The 21,294-nt window shown below is 40.3% G+C and overlaps 1 protein-coding gene across 1 annotated transcript in view; it reads right to left on the bottom strand.

Moving 5' to 3' along the window:
- LOC116696229 (seizure protein 6) overlaps positions 1-21,294 on the bottom strand; it is a 173,961-nt gene that overhangs the window by 64,198 nt on the left and 88,469 nt on the right. The window lies entirely within an intron of this gene.

Here is a 21,294-nt window from a genome sequence, read left to right as displayed (position 1 = left end):
GTTAGCACCGAGCAGAACAAGCTATTTTGCTGGCTGTGTTTGCTTTTTAATACCAGTCAAGGAACATGGAACACCACAGGTTTTAACAGCCTTAATAGCTTCACCAAGGCAGCTAGCAAACATCAGGGATCCGAGCGACACCCCACAATGGTTGGTGAGTCCGGGGTGGATTTGCAACTGGATGAGTAGCGGAGATGGGAGACAAGCCTGCACAATGAGAGAGTGAGAAAAAACGGGAACATCTGGAAGAATTTCAGTGTTGTGACGATGAGGATGAATTTAATTTACAAGTAATGCGTGGGTGTTACTTCTTACTGGGCGGCTAGAGCTAGTGGGCTAGTGGTAGAGCGGTTGCCTGCCAATCAGAAGGTTGGTGGTTCAATCACTGGCCCTGCAGTCCCACGTTGAAGTGTCCTTGGGCAAGACACTGAACCTTGAGTTGACCCCAATGCTGTGCATCGGAGTGTGATTGTGTGTGAGTGTTTATCTGATGAGCAGGTGGCACCTTGTACGGCAGCCTCAGCCACAGTGTATGAGTGTGTGTGTGAATAGGGAATGTTTCCTGTATGATGTAAAAGTGCTTTGAGTAGTCGTTAAGACTAGAAAAGCGCTATGTAAATACAGCACGTTTACTGTTTAGGAGAGATAAAGTTAGAGCGGTATTTTTTTACATTTGTATTGCTATTGTTTGGGTATAGGTGGTGATGCTGTGTTGATGTGGTTGAAGATGTTTAATGCACAGTGCTGTGCGTGAGCGGTGTGGTTGTTTGATTTTTTTTTTTTTGGGGGGTGTTGGAGGTCATTACAGAAGGCCCTGACCGAAAGCCCAAGGTATGCTACTGGATCTGCAGTCTATCACAGGACTGACATGGACAGAAACACATTCATTCCTTTGGATGGTCACAAAGGAGGAATCCATCACAACAAATAACAGATCAGGAATTGAACCATCATCCACTGTGATCATTGCTAAACAATGAGTCAACAGGATACCCCACTGTTATGAAAAGTTATCTCCAAAAAACCATGGTCTTTTTTTTAATCATATCTCCCAGTAGACAATCATTGCATGCACCATAATGGCTGCTACAACGTCTCTTAATATTTAATGCTATTTAAATAGAATACAAAGACCTTATTTCCACAAGACGTTAGGGTCTTGATAATTACTTCTTTGAGACTCTCCTTTTCGGTTGTTTGTTCAAATGTCATTGTCAATTTATTTAAATAGCACATTTTAAAGCAACTGGGTTGACCAAAGTGATTTACAAAGTAAAAACAAAAATAATACAACAGTTGAATACAGAGTACATCACAAAGGAAAATTATAAACGAATAAAAGGTAATATTATCATTCCTTAACTGGAAGAAAAGGCCAAAGAAAAAATGCGTGTTACCTGTTACGTAACATACTGTACGTATACCTGTTGTGTAAATTACAATGATGGAAGACTTGTGCACTTGAGGGCTTGACCACCGACGTCCTAATAATGTCCTTTAACACTGATGGCTTAGAGTGGGGAACCTACAGAGGATTTTTTTTTAAATGTTGTTTTTATATTTGTAATCAGTGATTTGAAGTATTCAAATATTTATATTTGTATTTCTAATATGAAATATTAAACTGTTGCACAAGTTTGGGGCGGGTAAAGCAAAGCCTCTGGTTATGAGCCTGGTGTTTGGCACAATCGTGTCGATTGTACAAGACTTGTCTGGACAGTTGCTTTCTTTCACCCATGACCACCAACTTTTGTACTCAACTAAAGTAGTTTTATTTGTTTAAACTCAGCCAAGCCTTAAACATAGAGGAGGCAGATCCAAAAACACTCATACCTGAGTCCTTTTCCTACCAGTCTTGTGGGTGTCTATGCAGGGCATTGACATATGTCCTTATGTTTGCTTGATGAAGCATCTTTGCCTGTCGTGCTCTACTCAACTTTCCTTAACTCCATTCAGACTTCTTCCTTATTGACAGAATGCAGGTTTTCTGGTTCTCATAACAGTCAATGACAACAATGACCAGTGAAGCTAAATACACACTTATACACCCACTACTTTCTTTTGAAAATCTATATGTAACACAGTTTATGAGATGATGAGCTACACGCTGTTTTAAGCAAAAGAAATGGAAGAACAGGAGGACTTTTAAGATAAGAATTTAAGAATTATTCTGATATTTTAAACATTGGAATCACCAAAATAAAAAGTATTTCAATTTCTGAAACCAACCTTCAACCATCAGCAACAGATACTGATCTGTTTGTAGGGAGAGTATGAAATAGAACCTGATAACCTTGGACTTTAGACCGGTGAATCCCTGTTAACTCTGCTGTCTGTAATTCTGAGACCATCCTTCCTCGAAAGAGGACCACGTTGCAATTACAACCCATATTTAAGCTCAACGTTAGGCAACTACCTATAGTGGACATAATAATTATGACGGGAGCAAAGTAGGAAGTCATGTAACGTGGTAAAAACCCAAACTGAACCATGTCACGTTCTGCGTCACATGCATCATTTTGTCATGTATGGAAACGCATAGAAGTGGACTGGCATAACAATTGTAGTGATTTTAATTCTAACCCAAATGACAATCTTTTTAAGTAGTTTTTATGCCTAAACCTTCCAGCACGTTTTGGTTGAAAAAAATCTATTTTCCGATTAAAATCCATTTTCATTTGAACGATCCAGAATTGATTAATAAAATCTAAGAATTTATCTTTGTCTTTATCATATGAAACCAAAAGACCTAAGGAATCCATTGGTACCAACTTGAAGTGTTGGTTGTGTGTTCAAGTTAAATAAAAAGGGCATTAATGTAACTGCTTTGTGGTTAGTTCTTAATATAAACATTGATACTTTTAAGAATGCAGCAGGTTAGAGGGAACCTTGTACAGTCGTAGAATCTTGTTCCTATCCAAGCTAAATTGGTATGGTTACTGAAATATTCCTAATCTAATCAATATCAAATTGAAAACAAAAGTGAATCAGGAATACAATTGAATTGTGACCTTGTGAATCAATTGGATTCGGAAAATCATTGGAAATTCCCAGCCCTATTAACAACGTGTTCAAAATTAATCTAATTTATGAAGTGCTCCTCCTTCAGTCAGCCACCAGCCAAAACAAACAGATAGAAATTCTCCTTCGTCCCCTCTGCTATCTCTCTGCTTAACTCTGTAAAGAAAAGGTAACGTCTGCACATAAGGCACACTTGAACTTAAACTTTTAATGTTGTGGTATTAATTTACCCATTTGGTCTGATCCTGTATTTTTAATCGATGTTGTCGTACTTGTTGTCATGTACTGTATGTCAACTTCTTTGCTACTGCAGCAAAACTAATTGCCCCTCTGGGACAAATAAAGGTCTTGAACTTGAACCTATGGGTTGGGTAGGACCAAACATCCTGTATGGTCGTATGGTTTGGAGGATTTGTTGGTAATTCCACAATTCACCTAAATGGGAGATATCAGAGCTTTACTGTACTGCCCCTGTTGCAGGGTTTGGGGTCTTACCTGGTAAAAGGATCCAAACTGGAACCATAAACCCCTTTATCAAAGTCTTGCATCAGGGTAAAATCTGGTTTATCTTGTACACAAAGACAATCAAATTAGGTTGCTGTGATTCTACAAGGATAAAAAAGAACTCTGTAGTAGATTAAGGAGTGTGATTTCTTGATAAGACAAATTAGAATTAGTGTATGAAAAGCTCTGATTGACCAAGTCCACTTGACATCTTTGATGCTTGGCCAACATCATTTGAACTGCACATCTGTTTATACAGGGAGGGAACCTTTTCAATTTAGTTAAGAGAAGCCGATAAGACTTTTTAGCCAAGAGACATTTAAAGATGTCCGTAAACAAACAAAAGGAGAGGACAGATAATCCATGAGCAATTCATTAACCACGGCAGCTCAGCCACATCCGGACACTGGAATCACTTTCAGTAATGAGTAAATAGAAGATGAGAGTGAAATGCATTTATTTTTTCTCAGGTGTCAGCTTATCACCTTCTCTTCTTCTTTGCTCTCCTTATCTTTTCTTTCCTTCTCCAGACACTCTTCCCTTCTTTTGCTGACCTTTTCTTTCTCCTCATCTTATCTTTTGATTTCCTCCTCTTTATCCACTGGCTTTTTTCTCCACTTACCTTTTCTTTCTTTCTTTCTTTCTTTCTTTCTTTCTTTCTTTCTTTCTTTCTTTCTTTCTTTCTTTCTTTCTTCATTTGCATTCTTCTCCTTTTACCCCTTACCTACTTATCTTCTGGGGCAGAGGGTCTGGCCTCTGTTGCCTGCTAATCAGATAAACACTATCACTAATCACTAAAACAGTATATGTGTCTTCATATGTGTCATATAGCTATGTCTTTATTTGTGCTTAAGAATGTAACCGCCATGAAACAATCAGAAAATAATGTTTTACTTTCCCCCTCTCAAATTCAAAGTGGCTTTATTTGAATTGAAGTTTCAAAATAAAACTTGTCCAAATATTATTATTAAATATATAAACATTAAGACAATATTTTTAGCTACCCCATTCTCTCTCAATTCGATTTGAACTGCTTTATTGGGATGAACAAAAAAACATGTTCTAGCCAAAGCAGTTCACTAAGGATTGATATACATATCACATATAATGTACAAACCCCAATTTCAATGAAGTTGGGATGTTATGTGTAAAATGTGAATAAAATGCATTTTGCAAATCCTTTTCAACCTACATTCAATTGTATACACTACAAAGACAAGATATTTAAAATTCAAACTGATAATCTTTATTGTTTTTTGCAAATAATTCACTGATTTTAAATTTGATGTCTGCAACACATTTAAAAAAGCTGGGACAGGTGCAACAAAAGACTGTTAAAGTTGAGGAATGCTAAAAAACACCTGTTTGGAACATTCCACAGGTGACCTGGTTAACTGGCCATGATTGAGTATATAAGGAACATCCCCAAAAGGCTCAGTTGTTCACAAGCAAGGAGGGGGCGAGGTTCACCACTTTGTGAACAACTGCATGAGCAAAGTAGTCCAACAGTAGAAGAACATTTCTCAACGTACAATTGCAAAGAATTTACGGATTTCATCATCTACAGTCCATACCATCATCAAAAGTTCCAGAGAATCTGGAGAAATCTCTTCACGTAAGAGGCAACGCCAAAAATCAACACTGAATTCTCGTGACCTTCATTATTGAGTGTTGATAAAAGAAGAGGTGATGTAACACAGTAGTAAACATGCCCCCGTCCTTGCTTTTTTGGAACATGTTGGAGACATTAAATATTAGGGATGATCCGAGTACTCGGCTGAAACGAGTATCCGGTACGGATAAAGCACTTTTGCCGAGTACAAGTATCATACGAGTAATATGAGTCAATATCCGTGCTCGGATTGAATAAAACTCCTCAACTGGCCGCGCAGCGTTCTGTGATAACACCGCCCCCCCGCCTACAAACCCGCTCGGCTCTATCACTCACACACAGAACAAGGAGAAATGCGCTCCCTCGGCCTCTCTCTCTCTCTCTCTCTCTCTCTCCTCTCGTCCTCTCTCTCTTCTCTCTCTCTCTCTCTCTCTCTCCGTCAGTCTGGGTCTGCGGACTCGTTCCGTTAACATTTAGGGTTTCTTCAGCTTCAGGTTTGTTTTTAACTTCGGTTGTAGTGCTTACATAGTAACCAGTAGATTTCGGTGAACGTGGGTTCAGACATGCTGCTTGGTTTAAATGCACTCCCGTTGCGTCCCTGCCATGAGATTTTTTTTAACTGTCAGCTGCCCCCCCCCCCTCTCTCTCTCTGCATCTCTCTCTTACTCACACACACACACACACACACGTACTGTACCTGGTGTGAAATAAAAAAAAAAAAACAAAACAAAAAACAAAAAAAATCACACTGGTCATAAAAAAATTTAAAGTTAAAAAAGAAAGATACTGAGTATAATAAATCTTGTTCATTACATTTTACTCTAATTGCAACCGCATGTGTTGATTCATTGTTACAAAATGTTCTGTTAAGTTTGTTTGTTACCATGACAACACATTGATCTGACTCAATGCTGTCATGTAAATAGTTTTCTAATCAGCAATAAATATAACAATTTCTGATCAACCCATATCAATTGCATGCTTAAAATAACATACCTGGTTAAAGCCCCGCCCATTTCAAGACAACCTGACCCACTTCCGGGTTAAATCTGGCATTTCCGGTTTAGGCCCCGCCCAGTCCGAGTACGGATACGGATACAGATAATTCATGTGGTAAACAGATACAGATACAGATAATGCTGTACTCGCTCATCCCTATTAAATATCTTGTCTTTGTAGAGTAATTTTTGTCCTTCAGCTATCAGGCTCCTCTCCTGTGGAACCAGCTCCCAGTCTGGGTTTGGGGGGTAGACACGGTCACCACATTCCAGAGTAAACTTTAAACTCTCCTCTTTGATAAAGCTAATAGTTAGGGAGTGAGGAGTTGCAGCATTCCGTTAGGCCGGTGGGGGAGGGTATGTAGCCACAGTCATGGCGCACCCCCTCCCTATCTCTGCTTCTAATCATGGAAAGCTTATATTTAGGGAGTGAGGAGTTGCAGGGTTCACCTAGACCGGCGGGGGAGGCTGTGTAGCCACAGTCACAGCTACATACATATTACAGTGTGTGGTCTAGATCTAGTCTGTAATCTGTAAAGTGTCTGGAGATAACTCTTATTATTTGATACTGTAAATAAAATTTTATTTAATTATTAAATTGAATATAGGTTGAAAAGGATTTGCAAATCATTTTACCCTGTTTTTATTTACGTTTTACATAACGTAACAACTTCAGTGGAATTGGTGTTTGTACTTAGGCATCACGTAGGTTCTGTATTGTCTTTCTCTTCTGATGGTTGGAGCTTATTGGCCTGTTTGCAACCTGACAGGACGGTTTGAATACACAAGGATAATTTGTCAAACACTTTTAAGTTACAGTAGCTACAGTGGGTGAAACATCTCTGTTGGATGATCTAATCCAATGACTTTCTCTACTTACTTAGTGGGGACGCTGGTCAACACAGGAATCAAAAGATAGTAGTCCCTGCGAGGAGAGCACTGTTGAGTCCTTAATCATCATGACGAAACATTTTTTTACTTGACTGAAGAATTTGCCCTTCCTGAAAGTAAACCTCCTGGAGGACGGACATCCAACATGTAGACTGAGGCACTGACACCCAAAAGAGAAGGTCCCAGGATGGACAATGTGCAGAGCACCCAGAGTTTAAAGAGACAGGGTGAGACTAGATACACATATTAGCAACATGGTTTTGAGCCAGTGGATGTGATTGGTTTGTTTAATGTCCAGGGAGAAGGACAACAAAAATATTTTATTTTCATTTTTGTAAACTAATAAGTGAAAGCATTTGAACCCCTTTTTCAGACAGTGATGTGTAATAATCCAGTGTAATTATACTGGATTATGAGACACAAATTAAATCATGTATTTCTTCCTAAAATGGCAAACTCTGTATACTTGATATAAAACACTAGATGACTCATAAGGTACCATACTGCAAAAACAGCGGTACTGTACAGACCAAAGCAAAAGGAGCTGGCAGACATCATTGACGATGATTTGCAACCACATATTCATTTTTTATCCTAAATATATTAGGCCAGGCATCTGGAAGGTCAGTGGCGTAATGACCATTGTATATTTTATGAGCAGCAGGAACCAACGCTCTTGGAGTTAATCATGTTGTGTGTGCGTGGGGGGGGGGGGGGGGGGGGGGGGTGTTCAGGTAGAGACAAGGACACTACTTAAATCATCACAGAAGCCTCCTCAAAAGGGTCAGACACTTCAAAACGACAATGAATGCCCAAGAGTGGATTGAGTGGCTGTAATCATTTGGAGCGTCTGCCATTGTCTATGTGCCAAACACATTTGTGGAGGTGACATTGGACATCTAAAGTGCATTCCCATGGCCGCTGTTTGCTACTATAGTATGGGCCATTTCAGGAAAATAGGTTAAAATAGTTTTTTCCTTCACCCCTGTCTTCAATGTCTTATTTAAGTAATTGGAGCCATTTACTGATGAGAATACAGATGCATCTGTGTTTCTACAGGAGACTGTTGACTCAAAGTGCTGTATGCTAACACTGTGGGGGTGCACTGTGGTGAGCCATAGCTGGCCACACACAGTGACAACATTAAGACCTTAACACATATTGCAGCAGCTCTAAAGCTAATAATAGTAATTCATATTAAACAAGACCACAACACAACATGTAGTCTCAAGCCAGTTCTCCTGCTATGGCGAAACCATGGCAACCTTCTAAGTGACAAGAAGCAATTTGGTAAACAACTCAAGATTTTAGGTACTATGAAACTTAGTTTTATAAAATAATCATCAACAATGTTAAGAATACTGTTTGCGTGATTAGTGGAAGAACCGCAAAATTGACAAATGAGCAAAGAGACACTGATACGCACACATGTGCATGATCACCTGTTTTCTGGTTTTCTATGCTGAGAAATATTCTCATCAATTCAATGAGCTTCACCTGGAGGGCACGGGAGGTTCACACTTTTACTCCACGTTTTACCCACACTGTGGTGCCTCGACCAACTAGCAGTAGTTAGTTTAGTACAAGAACAACCCGTTCTCACTCCCAACTCGTAAAATCCTCCTTTAGCATCAGTATGGAAGTCAAAGGCGTAGCAGCAGCTCGAACGCTCGCTGTAAGATGACATAACAACAATGGTAGAGAGTCATCTTCTCAAAACTTGAAGATTAGCTGAAACATACTACCATATAGCTTGTAACTGGCACTATTTTCCCCAATTATTCAACAACACAGGTTGGCTTGTTACCTTTCTCTGACTTACAAAATGCATTCGGTCTGCCATGTTCCTCTTTTTTCTTTTACCTGCAGTTAAGGTCGGCACTTAAGGCACAGGGTGTCCCCTGGCAGTGGCCTTTGCCCATCCATCCTATTTGAGCACATTCTGCCCAATTAAAGTCAAGGTACATTTCTTTATATGTTCTGGGAGTGTTCTACTGTTGGTCAGTTCTGGAACAATATTGCATCTAAAATTACCGCCTTGATTAATTTTACTATGCCTGTTACTGTCAATGTTTTGATTATGAATGACCTGTCAGCCTTTCAGCTTTCTAAAGTTCAAAAACGTGCTGTTTGCTGGACTTACAGCTGCTAAGAAGATGATTGCAACCCATTGGAAGCCACCTCCTGACTTATCTGTTTGTTCATGGATCCTTTCTTTTTTGGATGTCATGTATATGGAACCTTCAAAGGTTCATGTGGGGGAAGCCCAGGGGAAGACTTTGGAGACTTGGCACAGCATTGCTGAGTCCTTAGTTACTGTACGAAAGTGACTTTGATGAGTGGAGAGCAGTAAGAACACTTGGGCGACGCTTATGTGGTGGAATGACTTTACATTAAGGTGCTTTTATTGCATAAATTTGGATAAGTAGAACCATGCCATTTTATTGTGAAGTACCCGAATGTGTTCAGCATAGATGTTAATTTGGTCAATTTGTTATTATAGTTAATAGCGGTGCGTTTTTACTGCAGGGAAAAAGGGGCGTCCGAGTATGGCCAAGGGTAGCGCACGGCTAATTAACCGGTGTTAGATTCCTGTCGCCAACTCTCGTAAAGACAAAGCTAAGTAAATAGTAAAAAGATGTACTGATAGAAAGGTAAGAAGTTATACTGTAGTTAGTTTTACGCCCTTAAATTAACTGAAAACATTACCAGATCATTTCTATTTGTATTTAAACAGATATTTTGATGGAACGACGCACATTAGTACCACACAAATTAGTACTACGCAGCTAACAGTGATAGAGGGTATGGTTTAGTGAAAAACATCTAAACAGAATGACATTAAGTGTAACAGAATCTAATAGGAGCCCCAAGTTCTCCAAAACTGGCCCTGTGACAGGGAAGAAGAAGAACTGAGAGCACAGACAGACAGTAAAGTTGTGGCCACTAAGCCTAAATATCAATGGAGTCCTCTACTGTGGCAGATAGTGTCCAGTGGGGAATTATACTGCATGGTTATTGGCCACTTAACCGCCATGAAGGACAATGGTCTTCCTTTTCAATTATACTGAATTAAATAAACACATGTCTCTCTCTCTCTCTCTCTTTCTCTCTCTCTAAGAATTCAATTCAAAGAGGCTTTATTAGCATGACCATATTGACACAGTATTGTTAAAGCACAAACTGGGAAACATTTAACACATTAACGTACAGTTGTACAGTAGAATGCAGACAATAAAACATATTACCATTTGCGCAAAAGCAACAATCATGTCAACAAAATATAACAATAAGAACAAAACTGATGGATATCAGCAACAACAGAAAAACAAGAATATAATAATGCTCATTGAGTTTGTACTTGGTCAATGTAGTTCTTACTTCAATATCAGTAACTGTGGTCAGGTAGTTTTCCACACTGTACTGTCTCCTTAGGGCCAGATAACACTGCGTTTTGTTTTGTGTTTTTATTGTGTGTAGTTTTGTTTATGTCGTTATATTTTGGTTAACTCTAATTGGTTTGTTCTGAGACTGGTCCTGAGGCAGAACAGGGTCAGGGAGTGAACTGAGTGTTTGGACGCTTCTCTTTGCTCAGCTCTTGGTATTGCAGGGCTTTCTGCTGATGTTTTTTTTGTCGAAATGGGCCGAATTCTGGTAGGAATTAGGACCCCACACCTCACTACCATAGAGGAGAACTGGTTCTGTTACAGATACAAATAATGTGAGACAGACTTTAATTGGAATTTGAATGTAGATTTGACTAAAAAATGCCCTGCATGCTTTCTCTCTCAGCTCCATTGTCACTGGGTTAAAACTTCCAGTGGAACTTATATTCAGTCCTAAATAATTTTAGTCAGTGGAGTTGTCTAATTTGTGTGTTCCTAATGAGAAGCTGTATGCATTTCCTGGAGATCTGGATGTTTTTTGAAAACTCATTGTCTTTGTCATTTAAGTGTTTTCTGCCAGTGCTCGGGTGTGGCAGTACTGCTCCAGCAGGTCCAGGTTCTGCTGTAAGCCATGTTCTGTAGGGGACAACAGAACCAGGTCATCTGCGTGGAGCAGGAACTTGATCTCAGAGTGTGACACCAGATGCTGCTGATTTCTCTAGGATGATTGCCAGTTGGTTAATAGAGATGTTGAATAGAGTGAGATGCCCTGTCTCACTGCACCTTTCTGACTGAAGAATGTTTTCACAGAGTTTTTGTTTTCACTTTTTTTGCCAAATTTAGAATTTAACTTATTGTTAGTGTACATTGATGTAATGATGTCATATTTTTTACCCTTACACCAGATTCAATAACTTTGCAGAATAGACCACTGTGCCAAATTGAATTACGTTGAATGTCTTTTTGAGCTATCAGGGTCTGTAGGCTGTAAATATGATCTGAAGTGCGTCGTTTTGGTACGAATCCAATTTGACTTTTACTCAAGACATTGTGTTTTGTAAGGAAGTTTATGAGTCAGGAGTTTATAATGCCACAAAGAAGGTTCCCCAGATTACGGTTCACACAGCTGCCTCTGTAATTATTTGGGTCAAATTTACCTCGAGATTTGTATATTGGTGTGATGAGACCTTGATTCCAGATTTCAGGGAAGTAACCTACACTCAGAATAAAATGAAAGAGTTTAAGGATGGCCAATTTGAATTATGGGCTTGTGTATTTCAGCATTTTGTTCATGATGCCATCGAGCCCACTGGCTTTTTTTTATGTTTTAGTGGCCAGAATTTGTCTCTTAGTTCCTGTTCATTAATAAATGGAGTCGAGAGGATTCTGGTTGTCTTTTACAGCCGATTGTAGCTCATTCAATTTTGTCATTGTTTGGTTTTATTTGGGTCTGGGTTGATTGGTAATAGCTCATAGAGTGTTTCAAAATATTTTTCTATTTTTCACAGAATTGGTTTGTGTTTATGGACTCCTCAATTAATGTTAGTTGTTTTTGTGTGTTGTGATTTTTTGATTATTAGTGTACGTTTGTAGTGTTTAAGTGAAGTTCTGAAGTCTTTACACTGGGTTCTGGTGCCTTAAAGAATTAATTTCAAAATACTTTTATAAATCACTAAAGGGTTTAGGGCCAAAATACATTTCTGATCTGCTACTACACTATGACCCCCCCAAGACCTCTCAAGTCATTTTGTACAGGTCTGCTTTCTGTCCCCAGAGTCAGAACTAAACAGGGGGAAGCAGGGTTAAGTTTCTATGCTCCTCATATCTGGAACAAACTTCCAGAAAACTGCAGGTCCGCTGCAACTCTCAGTTCTTTTAAATCAAGGCTGAAGACCTTTTTTATGTTGCCTTTCTTTAAATGATTGCTCATTTCAAGTTTTTTGTTGGAACTGTATGACAATCAGCAAGGGTAAGATCAAGGGTAAGATTAGACAGTGATTTGACTGTTCTGATGAACATTTCGAAACAATTAAGCGACAAAACAGGGGACATTTTTATCATTGTTGGCTGAAACAAATAATGAAGTGAACTGAGTAACTTAATGCGTTTTGGGGTATTTTTGTTAACAATTTGTGAGATTAGGGTTGTAGCCATTCTGGGGGTATTTCTGCACAAGAAACAAATATCTGTTTGAGAATTTCTCCAACAGGGGTGTGACGTGGGTGTTATGGTAAAATCTACAAGAAACAGTTGGAGCTGTTCAGGATTTTGCAAAGTTTGGCGTGAGTAAACTAAGCCTTATAGTGACGACTATATTGTAGTGTAAAGAGAAGTATTTCCACTCTTGGCTGTGGGTAACCAGAGCACAAAGTCACATGATCCTGCGGGCCCGTGGGGATGGTAAAGACACGTGGTTCTGGCTGTATAGAATGTCTACTTTGGGTTTCCACAAAAAATGGAAAAATGCTATACATATAAAGCTGCCTTGCCCAAGTGTGGGACAGTAATCGTTTCTCTGTGCTTTTGTCTAGTTTCTTTACATTCTTTGTCAAACAAATTATAATCTTTGGTTAAAGTTGTCAACAATCAACATACTCAACATATGGAAAATAAGCAGGTGTTTGATCTCCCCCAGGTCTGCAGGGCTGCCATCAGCATTGCTCCTCTGCCCCAGGTGCTGGGTGTGGTGTTGGGCTGGACCAACAGGGTGGGGTCCAGGTTGAGACCTAGGGAATATGGGTGGGGTGGGTCTCTGTTGGGCTGGGGCTCCTCTGGTCCTGGGGTGGCTGCCTTTGCATGAGAAGGTGGAGGGTGGTGGGGGCTGGGTCTGTGAGGTGGTGACAGCTGCAGGCTGGCTGGGTGGAAGCTGCTCCATCTGTTGCTCCATCTGTTGTGGGTTGCTTCCTAAAGCCACATCTTTTAATGTCTTTACGAAAGTGTTGACGGTATCTTTGCAGAGGTGAACATTACTGTAAAGGCTGTGAATGTTAAGGGTAGAGTGGTGGACATTTGGCATGAGATTTCAGCATTTATGATGTTGGGTTGGAAGTCTCTTTGTGGGAGGATGGTAGAGATTATGATGAGGGGAAGGTCTGTGTAGCCCTCTGTGCTATTCTCTTCACAGACTCTGCTACCTTCTCCTGCTGTGGTCTCAGGTCATTCGTATCTGTTTGAATGATAATGTGGCTAAGCTGACCGAGGGTGGGCTCAGTGAGCAGCTGGAGGGTATTGTCAGTCCTGGGGCAGTGGATTTTGGTTACTTTGTGTCCAGGGAAAAGCTGGTCTTTTTCACAAATTTCCCATTGGAATCTATAAGGATAATGATCTCAACATCACTGGTTTTCTTTTGCTCGCAAGAGATCCCAGTGTCGTTGGTAGTGACCTCTCTGTATGGGTCAGTGGTGGACAGGGTGGGCATTACTGCAGGTTGTTGTAATGGTATTGTGTTAGTTAGGCTGGAGGTATTTGGCTGTGGTTCAGGTTGAGGGGGGCTGTTGATGGTGATGGAGGATTGTGGTTTGTGTTGGCAGGCTATCAGACTGTGGCGCTGCTCCTTGAGGCTGAGGATGGTTTCTCTCTCAGGTGCAGTTCCTCTCTTTCAGCAGTGAGCTCTGTTCTCAGAGCTTCTCTGTGCTGCCTCACCTGGCTGAACTTGTTCCTTAGTTGTTATGTGGATTCACTGGATGTCTGTTTGGAGAGCAGTAGCTCCTTTGGTTCCACCAGCTCTACTTCTTGCAGAGACAGACTCTCTCATCTGGCACAATGCTATCCAGTTGACTGTTGTGCCCTTAATGATCTCCTAAGGACTGTTCTTCTTCTCATCGCCTGGTGGCTGCGCTGTGTGGTTGATGTTGCTCTTCTCCTCACTTCTGATCTTGTCTTGTCTCTGTTTCTCATTCTCTGCCAGAGCCCTTCGATGGTGTTGAAATCCCCTTGGACAGAGCTGAAACTGGCCTCGTTGCCTTGAAACATGGCAATGACATGGCCCTATTGTGGTAGATATTGACAGTAAGAGGTTGGCTACCCTTGTCTCCCACTGCACATGTCTGTCTTTTTATGATGGTCATGGTGGGCACAGATAGCTTCATGCCAAGTATCGATATTGTCTGTGTACGCTAATAGGTTAATTCTTTCTCCTGTGTGGCATTCATCTGCAGTAAAAGCCTCTGGGTTTTCTCTAAGTTTGTTGTGTTTGTAGGCTTTCTTGTTCACTTTTAACTTCTTTTTAGTAGCCAATCGCAAGGAGGCAGGGCTTTCCCCTGGGAAATTGCAACAACGTTGTCACTGCCCGAGTGAGTCAAGTGCAGATGTGAGTAGCGGATGCTCAGATTTAAACGGTTTACGGCATAACGTGTTATACTAAATTTTGTTGTTGTTTGATTGCCTGTTAGCTCAAAACGCCATTCACCTGACAGCCTTTATTACGTTTGATGCTAACTTGTTGCCAGCACTGAACAAACTTAATTAAGTAGGTCCATTTTTACTGTATTGACATTACAGAAGTCTCTCGTCAGCATCTTGTAAACTACTTGTCGCAAAGTGACGCATGCGCAACTCCCATCTGCACTCGACTCGCATCGGGCAGTGATATTTGTTTCAGTTCTTAACTGCCGCTCTGCTGCCGACTCCGCTGATTCTTACCAGGCTATATTAAGTTAGCACAGAGCAAGCCAAGTTTCTTGAGGTAGAAATTTGAAGCGAAACTATTGTGGGTATGAAGGAAGCTCACCTTACTAATGTACTACAGCTTCTCTTGAGTGGGAAGGAGACGGTGCTAGCCTTTGGTGTTTTTTTCTTTGTTTTGGAGCCTTTTTGTCCTTAGCTTAGCATATCCTTCTTGCTCCTGTTCTTCTATTTTTCATGATGATTTTCTTCCAAAAAGTCTTCTTCTCACAGTTTTCCTCTTTTTAAGGTTTGAAAATGTGGTAAAAGACCTTTTTAGAAGACTCCTTAGCCTCAACACCTGGCTTCAGACTACCTGCAACCTTTACAATGTAGGGTTCATTGACAATTTTGATCTGTTTTGGGAACGTGGCTTTTTGTTTAGAAGGGATAGAATTCATCCTAACGCACAGGGCAGCCAGATGCTTTGTGGAAATATGCAGCATGCCCTGCAAACGCAGAGGAATAACTGACGTTTCACAGTCTGAAAAACACATGCTCAAACACAATTCCCAGATGCACTCTTCCATAACCTCCTCCTCCTCTACAATTAACACTACTTGTCCACAAAACAGTTACATCCTTCCAGTTATTATTAGAAACAGACCACAAAGTGGTGAAGCAGCAATACAATAAACACTCAACTGCTAACAGTCAACTTATCACTCATTCCCCTACAGCCTGCCACAAAAAACGACGCAGATAATTTTCTTAACACACAATCACAATCACAATCATTTTTAATCAATGATTTTATTATTCAATCTTGATTTTATGTTTTTAACTGAACCCTGGCTGGATCTGAATAGCAGCACTGCTGTTCTCATTGAGTCAGCCCCCACTGGCTTCCGTTTTATGAGTGAAAATAGAGTTAATACGAGAGGAGGTGGGCTCGCTATTTTGATCAAAGACTGTATAATTGCTGCTGGTGACTTCAACAGTCACGTCGACAACCCTGAAGATAGAAGTGCAAAGGAACTGTACTGTATCTTTGATGGCTTTGATAATGAATAACTCAACATGTGACTACGGCCACACACAACAAGGGTTACATCTTTTACTTAATTATCTCTAAAGGTCTGAACATTTCCCAAGTTGTGGTGAATGATGTTGCTCTCTCTGACATTCCTGTGTTTTTTAACAGCTCTATATCTGTTAACAAAGTTGTTTAAACAGAGGTAATTACAAAAGGATACATCACTGAAAGGATGAGGGAAAAATTCATTCAGTTTTTCTATTCCACATCCTCAGTAACTGAGCTTGTAGATCATTTCAATTGTAGAATATTAACTGTTATTGACACCATTGCTCCCCTTAAGGTCAAAACTATCTCTGGCAAGAAAGAAAATCTCCATGCAGAAATGTCACACCTGTAAGATCCAAAAAAAAGAGAGTGTCGACAAGTGGAATGCAGGTGGCAAAAAACTAATCTCCAGGTCCATTATGACAACTACAAAGAGAGACTTCACATTTACAATTTGGAATTGAGGAATGCAAGGCGGTCGTTCTTCTGAGATTATTTCTAAAAACACTAATAATTCACATGCTTTGTTTGCTACTGTTGTATTAACAAACCCTCCAGTACCAGTAGTATCTATAATTTTAGCCACCAAATCCTGCAATCCTTCAGTGAAAAATTCAGAAAATTAGACTAACAGTCAGTGCCTCCATATCGAGGACAGGATATGTGTGTCTAACAAATAACCAAATTAACCTGGTATATATTATACAACATCTGAAAACCTCTTCCTGTTAACTTGATATTTTACCAACTGGCTTTTTCAAAAATGTTTCGAATTGTTTGGCCTCAGGTCTTTTGCAGATTTTAAACATGTCTCTTCAAGCAGGTATCTTCCCACAGGTCTTTAAAACTGCAGTAATCAAGAATTGAGGATTGTATGAGATTGACAATCAACTGGACTTCACCGGAAACAGGAAATTTCTGTCACTTTACAGCAGTCAGATTCACTGTGTTCACTCAGAATGAATAACTGCACATGGGTAGGCACTGGTAATGACATTTTGAATAGGTTTAGAGGCTAAAACAACATTTAAAACTTGCCCTGTTCAAGTCTGTTGGGTGGTAACTCTAGCAGAAGGATAACACGGTGTAGGCAGCACTGGTTGTTTTAATTTTTCCCTCTACTGACACATTCCAAATTTTAAAAAAACAGAGCTACGTGTTGAAATCGACCAGAATTCTCCTGCAAGCTAATTCTCCTTTGGCTAACAGTCAACAATGTGGAGCCTGTTCGCTTCTGGGCTCCATCATCTCCCAGGACCTCAAATGGGGGCTGAACATAAGCTCTCTCATCAAAAAAGCCCAGCAGAGGATGTACTTCCTGTGGCAATAAAAGCAATTCAACTTGTCAAAGACTATGATGGTGCACTTCTACACTGCCATCATCAAGTCCATCCTCACCTGCTCCATCACCCTCTGGTACGCTACTGCCACTGCTAAGGACAAAGGCAGACTGCAGCATATCATCCACTTTGCTGAGAAGGTGATTGGCTGCAATCTGCCATCTCTCCAGGACCTGTACACCTCCAGGACACTGAGTCGGGTAATAAAGACTGTAGCCAATCCCTGTCACCGCATACACACACTGTTGGAACCCTTCTCTTCTGGCAGGAGGCTGCAGTTCATCAGGACCAAAAATTCACCCCAAAAAAACAAGGCCCTACAAGGCCTCAGACCCCACTGATACTTAACCACCTACACCACCACCCCTCAAACCCCTAGTCACTACACTTTGCACTAACCTCCATCCTGGACTATACATCTGCCCATTGCACACAGTGCTAAAACTACTTAAACAGCTATTTTGCATAAATTTGTCTCTGTTTCTGTAATTGTTGTTTTTTCTTATTAATGTTTAATATGTTTGTTTGTGTATGCATGCACCAATCACCAAGGCAAATTCCATGTAAAGTAACTGCGGCATTAAACTCCAATCTGATTCTTATTGATGCTCAGCTAAAAAATATACCCAGACTGAATGTGAATTGAGATGTTATCATTTGGACTTTATTGCTCTCGCTAGCATTCTACTGGCTCTACTGGCTCTGATGCTACAGTGCTGAACATCAAAACCTTGAAACAAGTTTGGTCTTGGGACACAATAGCCAGTGTCAAAGATGAGCCCTTCAATTTATGTATTATGTGAATTCACAAGGGTATTAGGAACTGATTGGCGTATAGTTTCATGAAATGTTATCTTCTGACAGAAAAATAATAATCTAAACAGGAGGTAAATGTCCCTGTTGACCTCAAAATCCAAAGCCTTTTTATCTTGTCATACAATTGAGGTAACATAAGCTGGTTTTATCCGAATTGGTTGTGACTATGAAAGCATGTTTAACGTTTCAGGATATCTATGACATATTTCTGGTGAAATTCTTATAAAATCTAAACATATGGTAGGTAAAAGGGAGATGAGCATAGTGGAACTGCATTTTTCAAATACACAGTTAATTGCTCTCCTGTCAGAGCAGCTGCTATGTAAGCTGTATATCTCTGCATTGCTGGCCCAGAAACGGCTGGAGAACTATTGTTGATGAAAAACTAAAATGCTTTTTGAGACTATCCATCTGACATTAGGCCAACACCATGCTCAGTGTTTTAACAGTTTAAACTAGGACATTGATTTAAACACAAATGGACAATGTTGAAATGGGTCCAGAGTCATTACACCCACAGGGACAACACAGTGTCTATATAAATAAAAACTAAGCCAGGCATAGGTCAAACACACACTATTGATTATGGTGTCAGCATGTCGCCATGCTAGGAAGGAAATACATTTAAACATGTCCAGAGTTGGTATTGTCAGTCATGGACGTCACACAGAGACGACTGGAGAGCTATTGTTGGTGAAAAAAAAAAAAAAAAATGTAAGCTAATCCATCTGGCAGTAGCCAATGCGGACACACACACACACCCACAACACACACACACACACCACACACACCACACACACACACACACACACACACACACAACACACACACACTTTGTGTTTTCCTGAAAAGTTACACTTATTCACCACCATACGTTGTGAAATGAATGAAATAGAGTCAGACTTGACAGGTTAAAAAATATTTGTATTTGAAATAAGATTTTTTACTCAAACTGGCTTTCGTCAAAGAATCCTCCATTTGCAGCAATTACAGCATTGCAGACCTTTGGCATTCTAGCTGTTAATTTGTTGAGGTAATCTGGAGAAATTTTACCCCACGCTTCCAGAAGCAGCTCCACAAGTTGATTGGTTGGATGGGCACTTCTTGCGTACCATACGGTCAAGCTGCTCCCACAACAGCTCAATGGGGTTCAGATCTGGTGACTGCGCTGGCCACTCCATTACCGATAGAATACCACTGCCTGCTTCTGCTCAAATAGTTCTTGCACAATTTGGAGTGTGTTTAGGGTCATTGTCCTGTTGTAGGATGAAATTGGCTCCAATCAAGCGCTGTCCACTGGGTATGCATGGCGTTGCAAAATGGAGTGATAGCCTTCCTTATTCAGAATCCCTTTAACCCTGTACAAATCTCCCACCTTACCAGCACCAAAGCAACCCCCAGCCATCATACCTCCACCATGCTTAACAGATGGCGTCAGGCATTCTTCCAGCATCTTTCATTTGTTCTGTTCTCACAAACGTTCTTCTTTGTGATCCAAACATCTCAAACTTGGATTCATCCGTCCACAACACTTTTTTCCAGTCTTCCTCTGTCCAATGTCTTTGTGCTTTTGCCCATCTTAATCTTTTCTTTTATTGGCCAGTCTCACTTCTTTTCTACTCTGGTTGAGCCTGTTTGTGCTGTCCTCTGAAGGGAGTAGTACACACCGTTGTAGGAAATCTTCAATTTCTTAGCAATGTCTCGCATGGAATAGCCTTCATTTCTAAGGACAAGAATAGACTGTCGAGTTTCAGATGAAAGTTCTCTTTTCTGGGCATTTTGAGCGTTTAATTGACCCCACATGTTGATGCTCCAGAAACTCAATCTGCTCAAAGGAGGGTCGTTTGTAGTCTGTAATGACCTAAACTGTTTTCAGATGTGTACGTGATTGCACAAGGGTTTTCTAATCATCAACATCCTTCTGAGCCAATAGCAAACACATTGTACCATTAGAACACTGGAGTGATAGTTGCTGAAATGGGCCTCTATACACCTATGTAGATATTGCACCAAAAACCAGACATTTGCAGCTAGAATAGTCATTTACCACATATCAATGTATAGAGTGTATTTCTTCAAAGTTAAGACTAGTTTAAAGTTATCTTCATTGAAAAGTACAGTGCTTTTCCTTCAAAAATAAGGACATTTCAATGTGACCCAAACTTTTGAACGGTAGTGTATATATATATTATATTATTATATATATTATATATTATATTAATATATAATAATATAGCTACAAATAAAGGCTTTTTCTTTGTGTCAACACATGCCCATCAGACCACAAGCCTAGGACCAGTCCAAACCAGCGATATATTCCTTTTCTATAGACAGCAGTCAGCCCGTGCACACAACTGGTTATCAAATATACAATTATACAACCAGAAAACAGGGCAAGACTCAGACAATTAAACAAAAGTGACGCGTCAATAAATGAAAAGAGCAATGGACACCGCATGATCAACAAGCATTATTAAGCCACTTAAATTAAATAGCCTGACAATTCTCATAGATTTAATAGTAGAAAAAAACATCATCCACCAAATAGACAGCACAGAGATGTATAAACAATATAAATCTGATGCGGCTGCAGCCACAAATACAAATATTACAGCATCACGCGCTAAGTTACCTTGCAAGGTCGACGTCCACTCAGTCCCTCTGTCCCACTAGAACCAGTCCACTCAGTACCTCTGTCCCACTATAACCAGTCCACTCAGTCCCTCTGTCCCACTATAACCAGTCCACTCAGTCTCTCTGTCCCAGTATAACCAGTCCACTCAGTCTCTCTGTCCCACTATAACCAGTCCACTCAGCCTCTCTGTCCCACTATAACCAGTCCACTCAGTCTCTCTGTCCCAGTATAACCAGTCCACTCAGCCTCTCTGTCCCAGTATAACCAGACCACTCAGTCTCTCTGTCCCACTATAACCAGTCCACTCAGTCTTTCTGTCACACCAATGAGGTTTAACCATGTTTCCAGTTAATTTAAATAGCTCACGTTTCTGTATTGTGTGAACAATTAACTTCATTTTATATT

This window comes from Etheostoma spectabile, chromosome 9 (genome assembly GCF_008692095.1).
Source record: "Etheostoma spectabile isolate EspeVRDwgs_2016 chromosome 9, UIUC_Espe_1.0, whole genome shotgun sequence".
Taxonomy (NCBI): Eukaryota; Metazoa; Chordata; class Actinopteri; order Perciformes; family Percidae; genus Etheostoma; species Etheostoma spectabile.
The sequence above is the reverse complement of the archived record's forward strand: the minus strand, read 5'-3'. Positions and strand labels throughout refer to the sequence as shown.